Genomic DNA, 13,260 nt, shown 5'->3' with positions numbered 1-13,260 from the left:
CCCTTCTCACCACCCCTTTCTCTCTGTGTGTGACTTTTTCTATCTCTTTCCCTCCCTCTTTCTGTCTATTTCTTTCCCTCTCTCTTTTTCTCTCTTTCAGACGCTATCTGTTTCTCCCTCCCCCCACCATTTCCTTTCTCTGTCTCTGTACTCACTCTCCTTTCTTTCCCTCTCTCCGTTTCTCTCGCCCTCTCTTTCACAAGCATAAACTACGGTGACAATAATAGGGTGACGAAGAACTGCAATTCACTGCAGGAGAACCGCAATTATCAACATTTTTTTTCCTTTTGTTTGTAATAGGCGTTTCATTTCGGTCTTCGCTGACTTCCGGTGTTCATTAATCATCCTTGGAAAAAAGATGTTTTGAATAATTTCCTCTTAAGTAAAGGTTTTGCACATGCGGTTAGGAATAACATAGTTTTTATTCGTCATTTTAACATAGAAAGAGAAGAGAGAAGAGAAGAAAGAGAAGAGAAGAGAAGAGAGGTGAGGTGGGGTGGGGTGACGAGAGGAAAGGAGAAGAGAGGAGATGAAATGAAAGGGGAAGAGAGGAGAAAAGAGGAGAGTAGTGTATTATAATCAGTCATGTTCGGTTCGATCTCGAGCGGAAACACCTGGCAATGTTATGTCTTTTTCATTTCTACGCATCTACCATTCTTTCTCCTACGTTTTGTCTCTCTTTCGGTAATCCTCATCTATTTCTCTATTTCATTTCTTTTCGCTCTCTGCCATCCTCCCCCCTATTATCTCTTTTTCTTTCGTATTAACTACTACTTAAATCAAAACATTGAACACTGAACGCTTAATATAATAACTTTCCCGCAGTGTACTTGTTATCACGTGCACTTCACACGAGCAAGGTCCTCGGTTCGATCCCGAGCGGTGACAATGTTATTATTTTTCTATCTGCTTTCTCATCAGAGAGAGAGAGAGAGAGAGAGAGAGAGAGAGAGAGAGAGAGAGAGAGAGAGAGAGAGAGAGAGAGAGAGAGAGAGAGAGAGAGAGAGAGAGAGAGAGAATCTGAATGGAATTTAAAACGTTAAAGTTTTACAAATTGATCATTTCATACAGAAAATTATAGTTTATCGCATTTTTGACACATTTTCTACTTTCACTTTTTGTCATTTTCACACCTTTTTTTCCTAGTTATTGTTTTGTTCCTCATCTATATTCTTTGTGTTTCGCCTTTTTCTTTTACCTTTCTTGTTAGAATTTACCTCGCACAAATTCATTGACATATTTACAATGAATGGAAATAGAATTTCAGGGACATATTTCTGTACATTCGAATATACGTATATTTTACAAAGAAATATGTCTTCTTTTGACGTCCTACACTGAAATGGGAAAAAACAATATGAAATTTTTATTAGCAGCATGAGTTGCACATAGCCCACACGAACACACACAAGTACAAACACATACATAAAGATACACAATAAGGAAAAACTGATTGCAACCCGGCGGGCGTCTCTTATTGTGCCCGGGGCTTTTCATGTCTTTCAGCCCCGGGCGAGGTTGCAACCAGAGGGAGCACTTTTGGCTCCCTTTTGCAGATTCGAACTCGCGATCGCGGGTTTCGAATCTGGCGCCCTTACCCTCTCGGCCACGGTGACGAGGGGCAGAAGGAAAGGGTTGGGAGGGATATTTATGCGCCCTTCCGGAAAACAAGACCCCGGTTGCAGTATCTTTTCCTTTGCTACGTATTTGTGTGAATATGTGTTTGTGATTATGTGAGTGTGTGTGGGCCATGTGCAACTCATGACTGTTCAATAAAAAACACCATTTTTTTATGTGTCTGTGAAGGACGTAAAATAAAGTCTCACTCGCAGCGCTGTTCCGCGGCTGATCATGCTTCTGTTTCAGTTTGATTTTATTTATTCTTTGCGGGAACTTGCGTTGTTGACAGTAAGTTTCGTCTACATATCAGGGAAAAGAATGCGAAAAGAAAGAAAAAAAAAGAAAAAAAAGAAAAAAAGAAAAGAAAAGAAAAGAAAGAAAAAAAAAGAAAAAAAAAAAAAAAAAAAAAAAAAAAAAAAAAAAAAAATATATATATATATATATATATATATATATATATATATATATATATATATATATATATATATATACATAGCGTCCCGGGTCTACGGTTTTAAAGATTTTTGTACTAACCGTTACACCACAGTCGCTTTCATGAAAATGGGGTTCGTTTATGTTTAATTGTCCACAAACACTGACGCACGGACATGTTAAGATGCATTTACTCATATTTGAAATGCTTTTGTAGTTTTGTTACTATGGATCAGATCTTTTTGACTTATATGCATGTTCTCATAATTTTTTTCTTCTTTTTGCATTATTTTAGTATTATTATCATTACTATTAATACCATTGCTATTATCATTTTCATTATTATCATCATTGCTATTATCTTTTTGTTATTATCATTTTGGTATTATTATTATTATTATTATTATTATTATTATTATTATTATTATTATTATTATTATTATTACTATTACTATCATCACTATCATTATCACAACATGTCTCTCTCTCCTTCGACTCGCACCTATCATTCATGGGGGGGGGGGGGGGGGAGCGAGAAAGAGAGAAGAGGTTAGAGGGAGACATACGAATGCAGAGACAGAGACAGACAGACAGAGGGATAAACAGAGACAACGACAGGCATCGAGGAAGACAGAAAGAGAGATTGATAACCATCCCTGCATTAAAAAAACTGAAATAAGAAAGGGAAAAGAGGAACGGAGGAGAATCAAGCAAATGAAGAACAGCTGTTCTCGCAGAAGATGAACAAGCCTTTTCCGAATCCTCGCTCGTTCCTTGGCTTCGGCGATCAAGAAAAATGATTCCGTAACAATTGCATTTGAACAGAATAAGAAATCGCATGTCACCGGAGTCGCCAAGTATGCAAAGGCCGAAAAAGAGAACAATGATGCTAATAATGATGATGATGATGGCAATGTCATTGACAGTCAATGTTGTATTGTGCAAATGTATTTAAAGCCAAATTTGATTTCCATCGACATATTCGGTGATCTGTGCATTAACTTCACCCATTTTATTATTATTATTATTGTTATTTGTGAAATAGCTACTTAGATGGATGGATGGATAGATAGAGATAGAGAGAGCGATGAAGAGACAAATTTTTATACAAGTCAAGTAGCATCTGCATTTTAAAGCTATCGTTTTCTACCATGAACCTGTCTACCCGAGTAATGTAATAGATAAAGATAGCTATTTCAAGTGCAAAGGTGATGCGTCTCACAACTCAGATCATCGCTAATATTGTCATCACAGTTTTCTTACTGACAGAGTCACATTTATTCTTATTCCCATTTTACAAGTGCTATTACTGATCTTTATTATCTTTATGTTTATTTGCCTCATTTCTTCTGATCCCCCTTACCACTGTTATTGCGATTATTAGCGTAATTACCATTTTCGTCTTTATCATTCGTGTCTTTCTTTTCCCGTATCTTTGTCTTCCTTTCTCTCTATCATCTCCGTTTCCGTCTTTCTCTCACTCTCTTTTCTGAAAGTAAACCGGGCTATGGCTGCAAAAAAGATGATAGGCTTTTTTTATCTATCTATTTGATATCTTTTCTACCTATTTATCTACATATCTAACTGTTCATTTATCTATCTCTCTATCTAGCTGTCCGGCTATCAATCTGTCTATTTCTATCTCTCTGTCTGGTCATCTGTATATATATGTATCTATCTATTCCTTTATTTATATCTTTTCATCTATGATGTGGCATTGCCTGAAGCTAACCCAAAATGTCATTCAATTTCTCTCGTCTCTAACCGTATGCCTCCGTGGTAGTGGAAAGCACGGTTGCCTCTTATCCGATAGGCTTGGGTTCGATCCCCGTTGGAGGCAAATTTCCATTTTAGTATCTCTCATCTTAGTTTGCAGTGTCGTGAAATATAAAAAAGACCTCCCTCCCTCTCTCTGGCTCTTTCCTTTCTTCTGTCTTTCTCTCTGTCTCCCTCTCCTCTCTCTCTCTTCTCTCTCCCTCTGTGTCTCTCTCTTCTCTCTCACTCTGTGTCTCTCTCTCTCATGTTTGTGTGTGTATGTAAATATATAAATACATTTATATATATATATATATATATATATATATATATATATATATATATATATATATATATATATATACATATATATATATATATATATATATATATATATATATATATATATATATATATATACATACATATACATATAAATATAAATATATATATAAATAAATAAATAAATAAATAAATATATATATATATATATATATATATATATATATATATATATATATATATATATATATATATAAATCTAAGGACCAAGAACAACGAAGTCATTTTGTGAAAGCAAAAATATAACCATAGTAACCTTTTCTTATAATTCTCTCACTTTTATTCCTTCGTTTCCCTCATCGTTAATTCCGATTTTTCGGCTTTCTTTTTCTTTCGATTTTTTTTTCTTATCCTTCTAATTTATCCTTTCTCTCAGTTTTTTTGTTTTTTTTAATCTTCTCACCATACTGTTTTGATTATCTTCGCCATCTCTATTATCCTGGAAGGAAACGAATCTGCGGTTTTTCTTTCCTCTCCTTTCCCGCCGATGCTTTTCGTCTTCGCCTCCGTGAAAATCCCTTCGTTTCTGTCATTTCGACGCGTTTTTTACTTTTTGTTTTGCCCATTTTTGTTTTGTTAGCGAACTTTTCTGTATTCATTTCGCAATGTTAATCTCTCTCGCACTGTTTTCTAAATTAGCATTTTTGTCGGTTTTGACACATTTTCTACTTTCGCATTTTCGCATTTAACACGTTTCCTTCTTTTCACTTGCATTCGCTTTATTTTCTGTTTTGTTAGCGCGCTTTTCTGTATTTTTTGTTTCGCATTTTTTCGCATATTTATTGAATTTCGACGAATTTTTTCCTTGATATTTTTTCTTTGTCACTCGCCTTTATTTTCTGATTATTGGGACGTTTCTCTTCACATTTCTTATTCGAATTTTATCGCACTTTTGAAGCATATATACGTATATTTCACACAGGAGAGATATGGCTTGATTTGCCGTCCTACACTGAAATAGGAAAGGATTGAATTTTCATGGACCTATCATAGCACATGGCCTAAACACACAAGTACAAACACATACACATAAAAATACACAATAGGGAAAAAAAACTGACTGCAACCGGCAGGCGTCTTGTAATTTTTGTGCCCGGGGCTTTCCATGTCTTTCAGCCCCGGGCGAGGTTGCAACCAGAGGGAGCACTTTTGGCTCCCTTTTGCAGATTCGAACTCGCGATCGCGGGTTTCGAATCTGGCGCCCTTACCCTCTCGGCCACGGTGTCGAGGGGCAGAAGGAAAGGGTTGGGAGAGGCTTTTATGCAACATTTATGCCCCCTGGTTGCAATATCTTTTCCCCTGATTTTATAGATCCTCTGTGGGAACTAATGCACCCCAGTCACTTGGAGTTCATTTATGTTTAATTGTTCACTGTCAAAGAATTGTACTTCTTATAATGTATTACTTATACATTTAATTTAAAGGGAAATGAACCTTAATGAACTTTTATTTATTTACTTTTGTAAGTACCATCCCTTACGTACTGCGCACGCGCGGTGGTTCCTCACAGCATAGCCACCTGGGGGGTAGTCGGTCACTCCACCATATGCTTGCTCATGGGAGCTCTGTGACTCATCTCGTAAGTGACCGCCATTTGCATATTATCTTGTATAGGAAAACTTCCCTTTACATATTCGTTAAATCACATTTTTGTTTCTTTCACAGCCCGTTTAATGTTTGTATAATTCTCAAGAAAGGCTGGACAGAATCAATCGGCGCACGGCCTAGATAGTCGTCAGAGACACGCTCCTCCTAAGAACAGTGTCTGCATCAGAATCTTTGCAAACATCTTGCGGGCTGTATGATTTGTGATTTTGTTTGTTTGTTTGTTTGTAAATATACATGGCTTATGAAAAATACATCGTATTATACCCCTTTTCTTAAAATGGCATCTCGATAATGAAAAGTCTGTTGAACGACCAATGCTTAACGAGATCAAAAGAACCGACAATGGTAATACAAACAATGTGCACCAGAAACAGGGAGCCAATAACGAAAACAGGAGTAATTCTTATTATAATAATGGTAATAATACTGGCAATGATAGTAATAATAATGATGATAGTAATAACGATTATAATGAAGATGATCATGATAATATAAATGATGATAGTAATAATGATGATAATAATTAAAATAATAATTTTAACAATAATAATGATGATGATAATAATAACTATAATAATAGTAATAATAACAAGGACAATAATAATGATGATAGTGCTAAGAATAACATTGTTAATATTATAATGAAAATTATAATAATAATAGAAATGATGATAAAGATGATGGTGATGATGTCCATGTTAGTAACAACACAACTGTCATAGATAATAAAATAAAGAATGATGATTAAAAAATAGTGATATTACCTTAATCTTTGCCAATGTCCTCTATAATGATGATAACAAAAGTATAGACAATTATGATGGTGTTGAAGGTGATAATGATTTGTGATGATGACAATGCTGATGGTGATTTTGATAAGGCGACTAAAGATATCAGAGGTGTTGATTGGAATGAAATGAATTTATACTAAGGGCAATTGTAATGATGTTAATAATGAAATCAATGCTAATGATAATGGTGATAATTACGATGGTGCGATATTGGTCAAAGAAATAGAAATGGTTACGATAATAACGATAGCGATCACTTTGATTACCTCAAGAATGAACTTACAGACGACATTAAGAATAGTTGGTGTAGTTATGGAAATAATGGAAATTATACTCAGCGAAAATTATAACAGCGAAAGTACAAGAATTGCAATATGACAGCGACATAAATGATCAGGGAGAAGAAGAAATGAAGAAACGGAGGGAACAGGGAAATGGGAAAGAAGAAAATGAAGAAAAAAAAACGGATAGATAAATTCATGCATACATAGATAAATGGATAAATATACATAAAAAATTATATATATATATATATATATATATATATATATATATATATATATATATATATATATATATATATATATATAACGAAGATAGGTTAAAGACTAATATTCAGAGAAATGAGATTCAGTATAAACAGATAGATCGCAGGAAAATAGATATATAAAAAGAGGGGGAGGGGGGGGGGTATTATCAAAGGTTATATTTCGTGGCGTCAATGTTTATATTCCGAATGCCAAGGGGGGTGGGTGAGGGAGGGAGAGATACACAGAGGGAGGGAGAGATAGACAGAGAGAGGGATGGAGAGGGAGAGTAATAGATAAATAAATAATCTAGTGAAATTCCATTTGTTGCAGTGGATATTCTTGCTGTGACATGTTTATTTGCTTCTAAATTTAAAATCCGCGTGTAAACCCACAGCCATGCAAATTCTTAGTCTCTTATTTTTGAGCGAAGAGAAAAGATACTGTCAGGCACTCTGCTTCCTCTAGTAGCAATTGCCATTTATTTCTTCTCCATCTCTGTATGTCTGGAGGGAAAGGGGATAAAGCGGCTGTTACTGTACCTACATTTGTTTTCATTTTATGTAGGATTATGTCTCACTTACCAAAGAACGAAGAGCTATTCAATAAAATAGCTGTATTCATTTTAAAAAATATATATATTGTATTCTGAATTCAAGGCAAATTACTAGTATATTCTCGATATTTATAAACACCTAGCATTCAAATATACAGTAATCTGAGCCGCAGTAATTTTTGTTATGCTAACAATTCTTTTGTATACATGCTATGAAAGTTTCAGGTTTATAAGATTATGAATAGGATTCATCAAATTTAAGAAACTAAATAATCACACACAAAAAAGATATTCAGTATTTATTTTTTACAAGCGACCTGAAGTGGTGATATATATATCACTAAGTTAGGAGGGGAAAATTATACCTGACTCTGGCCTTTTGACGTCTCATTTGTGAAGGATAACAGCAGGTTCCAGCATTGCCCGAAGGAAAACACACGGCGATAATACGGTCATCCGAGAGAAAAATAGGGTGATATATGAACTGATCACGATAACAATGGCAATACCAAAATAACAAAATTAAAATTCGATATCAGTGATAGCAATGATAAAAAGATGTATTAATAATGCCAATCATAACAGCAGAAATTGTTATATAATAAAGGCACGATGATAATGATACTGATAATAACGGTAATGATAGTATATAATAGTTATAATGATGATGATGATACATTAATAGTATTAAGATAATGCTAATTGCAATACTAATGATGATACAAATTTTGATAAGAATGGTAATGACAACAATAATGCTGATAATGATAATTGATGATATTGATGATGATAAGAGTATAATTTGGACCTCAGTCAGTTTTAACCTGGAGTTCTGAAAGAAATCATAATATCAAGACTTCATGAAGTCAAACGCCTGAAAACCCATTGAAACACTGCTGGATACTGTGCAAAATGTAAACGTGAACACGTGATATTCTAAAAATAGCCCGGCCTGGTGTCTCTGTCACTGTATCTCTCTCTCTCTCCCTACCTTCTTCTCTCTCTCTCATACGTTCTTGTCTCTGTCTCACACTCTTTCTCTCTCTGTCTCTGTTTCTCTATATCTTTCTTTCCTTCAATCTCTGCTTGTCTGTCTCTATTCTCCCTTTGTCTGTCACTGTCTGTCTGACTCACACTCTCTCTCTCTCTCTCTCTCTCTCTCTCTCTCTCTCTCTCTCTCTCTCTCTCTCTCTCTCTCTATCTATCTATCTATCTATCTATCTATCTGTCTCTCTCTCGCGCGCGCTCTCTCTAAAATAGGGGACTTGTGGTGTGATATATTCCGATTTTATATTTCTCATGCTGTTAACAAAGAAAGAAACAAATGAAATAGCAATTTTAAAAGGAAAAAAATATATATTTTAGACGTGGCAAGACAGCATGGTTTTTATCGATACTGAACACTAGATTTCGACCGCTGACAATGTCAAATAATATTGATGAATCTCTTTTATAAACACTACGAACTCAAATCAACCAAACTATACAAACTATACAAATATGAATGAATAAACATAGTAGGAGTGATAAAAATATTAATATCAATTATAATTATGATGATACATAATTATCATTATAATAGAACGATAACTATGATAAAGATAATAATGATAACTATAGATAATAACATTATGGTTAAGATAATGATAATAAGAATACAATGATAAAAAAAAAGGTTGAAGGGAAAGCCATTTGATCCATTAAGAATATATATTTTTTTTCAGTCGTAAGCATGTTTTACAGTGTATTTTTTTCTTTTTTTTTTTGTCAATCTTTGTTAATCTATTTTAATCGATCTTACATTTTAAGTAAAAACTGATTGCAACTTGGCGCTTTTCATTTCTTTTTTTAAGCCCGGAGCTTTTCATGTCTTTCAGCCCCGGGCAATGTTGCAATCAGAGGGAGCATTTTTAGCTTCCTCTCATTGCAACTACTTTTCTTTTTTAAAGCCCGGGGTTTTTCATGTATTTCAACCCCGGGCAATGTTGCAATCAGAGGGAGCATTTCTTTTTTGCTCCCTTTTGTGGATTCGAACCCGCAACAGCGTATCCGAGACCCGCTGTTGCGGATTCGAACTGGCGCCTTACCCACTCGGCCACCGTGGCCGAGGGGCAATGGGAAAGGTTTGAAAATGGTATTTCTGTTACATCTTTTTGAAAAAGACGGGGAGAGAGAGAGAGAGAGAGAGAGAGAGAGAGAGAGAGAGAGAGAGAGAGAGAGAGAGAGAGAGAGAGAGAGAGGAGAGAGAGAGAGGGGGGGGAGGGAGGGAGGGAGGGAGAGACAGACAGATAGACACAGAAAGAGAAAGAGAGAGAGAAAGACCGAGACAGACAGAAAGAGAGTGTATGCATGTGCTTGTGCGTGTGCATGTGTATTTATGTTTATGTTTGCGTGTGTATGTATGTTTGCGTGGGCGTGTTCGTCTGTATGTGCGTATGCGTGTGTATGTATGTGTGTGTGTTTGTGTGTGTGTGTGTGTGTGTGTGTGTGTGTGTGTGTGTGTGTGTGTGTGTGTGTGTGTGTGTGTGTGTGTGTGTGTGTGTGTGTGTGTGAGTGTGTGTGTGTGTCTCTCTGTGTGTAAGTGCGTCTGTATACGGGTGTATGTGTATGTGAGTTCATTTGTAGCGCGGGTATGTGTGTGTACGGGTATGTTAAAGGCGACTGTGTTATCGACTGCACCACGTTGACTTCTTTGTCTAGATGAATTTAAATAAATCTAAATCCTTGTGAGTATCATCATCATTATTACTATCATCTTTATTATCATTATTATTACTATCATTTTTATTATCATTTTTATTACTATCATTTTTATTATCAATGTTATTACAATCATTTTTATTATCATTATTATTACTATCATTTTTATTTTCATTATTATTACTATCATATTTATTATCATTGTTGTTACCATCATTTTTATCATTATTATTATCATCATTATCATTACTACTATCGTTGCTATTAGTATCATCATTAATTTCTTCTTTATTATCTTTATCATCATTATCATTATCATGATAAAAATCATTATTGTTATTATCCTCATATAATCATTATCTATTGTTATCATTATTATCAATATCTTTGACATTATTTTTATCATTACTATTATCATTATCATTATTTTCACTATTTTCATATAGTACTTTTCTGTAACCTTGTTACTTGCTTTTCATATTTCTTCTTTGTCTTTTCTTACCCTTTTCATCATTTGCGCATTCAACTTTGTTGTCTTTATTATAGTTTCTTACGCCTTTGATTCTTACCTTCGGTTATACTGTATTTTTTGTTTTATTGTGAGATTTGAATGTTATTTGATCGCGGCTGATTGGGGAAAGAAATTACGAGAAGCTGTTTATAGCCAGGTATTAGTACACACAGAGAAAGGGAGGGAAAATGACGAAGAAAACAAGACAAAACAGATATACAGCATAGGCCTATGTGAAAAGGAAAAAGAAAAGGAAGCGAGAATTCAGAGATTATCGGTCAAGGCAGGAAATTAAAGAGAAAATGGGGAATCGGGGAAAGAGGAATTAGCAGAAATATCAAATAGATGAGTGAAAAATGTCAGAAAGACAAAAAGGAAAAGAAAACAAAAAACAAAACAAAAGATGATGAACAAAGGGAGTTCAAAAACTAAGAGAGATTAGAAAGAATGAACAGAGAAAACGGAAAACAAGAATGTAATTAAGAAATGAGAAAAGGGCAAGACCATCAAAAGGGGAAGGGTTAAGGAAGGAAGGAAGGAGAGAGGAAGAGCGAAGAAAAGCATTTAAAGAGAGATTTCCCTTTTCTCTTTTTCTTATCTATTTTTTCCATTTATTAACGAAGACTTTTCAACACTTCCCTTCTCGCGGTCCGAGATGGGCAGCGCAGAGGATCATTATTATCGTTGTTATTTTTATTGCTATCATAATCATTATAACTATCATTATGATTATTATCAATATTATAGTTATCATTACCATTACTATTTCTATTATTATCATTATTACTATTATTATTATTATAAATCTATCATTATCGTAATTATTATCATTATTACAACTATTATCATTATTATGATTTTTGTTATTATTATTATTATTATTATTATTATTATTATTATTATTATTCATAACTGTCATTGCTTTTATACAGTTTTCATATAACATTGTTTTGTATAGTTTTTTACCATAATCATTATCATTATAGATATTTTTATCTTTATCATCATCATCATCGTCATTATTATGAACTTCATCATTATCATTATCTTCATTCTTATAATCATCTTGATTTTTGTTTTTATTATTTTTATTGTTGTTGTTAATCCTATTATTGTTATCATCATTAATATGATCATCATCTTTATTATCGTTATAATTATTGTTATTATCATCTTCATTATTATTATTATCATTACCATTAGTAGTAGTACTAGTAGTATCATTATTATCATTATTATTATCATAGTTGTTATCCTTCTTACCACTATCGTTATCATTATTATTATCATTATTATTATTAACATCATTACTCTATCATTATTACTATCATGAAGCATATGATACATAAAGTTGTCAGAGAATGAGAGATGGAGAGAGAGAGAGGGGGAAGGGGGGAGGGAGGGAAGGAAGGAGGGAGAGAGGGAGGGAGGGAGGGAGAGGGAGGGAGGGAGAGAAAGAGAGAGAGAGAGAGAGAGAGAGAGAGAGAGAGAGAGAGAGAGAGAGAGAGAGAGAGAGAGAGAGAGAGAGAGAGAGAGAGAGAGAGAGAGAGTGAGACAGACAGACAGACAGAATGATAAACAACCTTGTATTTCAAACAAAACTGAGTAGAGAAAAGAGAAAACGGAATGAAGGATTTAAATAAAGCGAATGAAGAACAGCAATCATCGTAGAAGATTAACAAAGCCTTCCTTTCCTAATCCAAGTCTTCTCATTGGCTTGCGTTCAGCCAATCAGCGCTCGCGACAAAGGCCCAACTGAAGCCTGAGAAAAATCATTCTGAAACATTTACGTATGAAATCATAATGAAATGATGATAATAGAGAAAATGGTATTGATAATCACAACGATAATAATAATAGTAATAATAATAATAATATAAACAAAAAGAATAATAATAGCAATGATGATAATGATAATGATAATGATAATGATGATGTTAATAACGATGATGATAATGGTGATGCTAACAATAATGATAATAACAATAATAATAATGATAATGATAACGACAACAAGACAGCAATAATGATAACAACAGTGATAAGGATATTGATGATAATGATAATAGTAAAAACAATAATAATAATAACAATAATAATGGTAATAATGATAATAATGTTAAAGTGAATGGTAATGGGAATAATAATGATAATAATAAACAAAATATTAATGATGATGATAATAACCAAAATATTAATGATGATGATAATAACCAAAATAATAATGATAAGGAAAATGAAAATAATAATAATGATAATAAAGTAATAATGATGAGGAAAATGATAACAATAATAATAATGATAATAACTAATAATAGTAACAAAATAAAAGGAATGCTAATAATAACGATGATAATAATAATAACAAAAAGAGTAATAATAATGATAGTATTAATAATAATAATAAGGTAGGGAACT

Source organism: Penaeus vannamei, chromosome 11 (assembly GCF_042767895.1).
Source record: "Penaeus vannamei isolate JL-2024 chromosome 11, ASM4276789v1, whole genome shotgun sequence".
Classification (NCBI taxonomy): Eukaryota; Metazoa; Arthropoda; class Malacostraca; order Decapoda; family Penaeidae; genus Penaeus; species Penaeus vannamei.
This window is presented reverse-complemented; position numbering follows the sequence as displayed.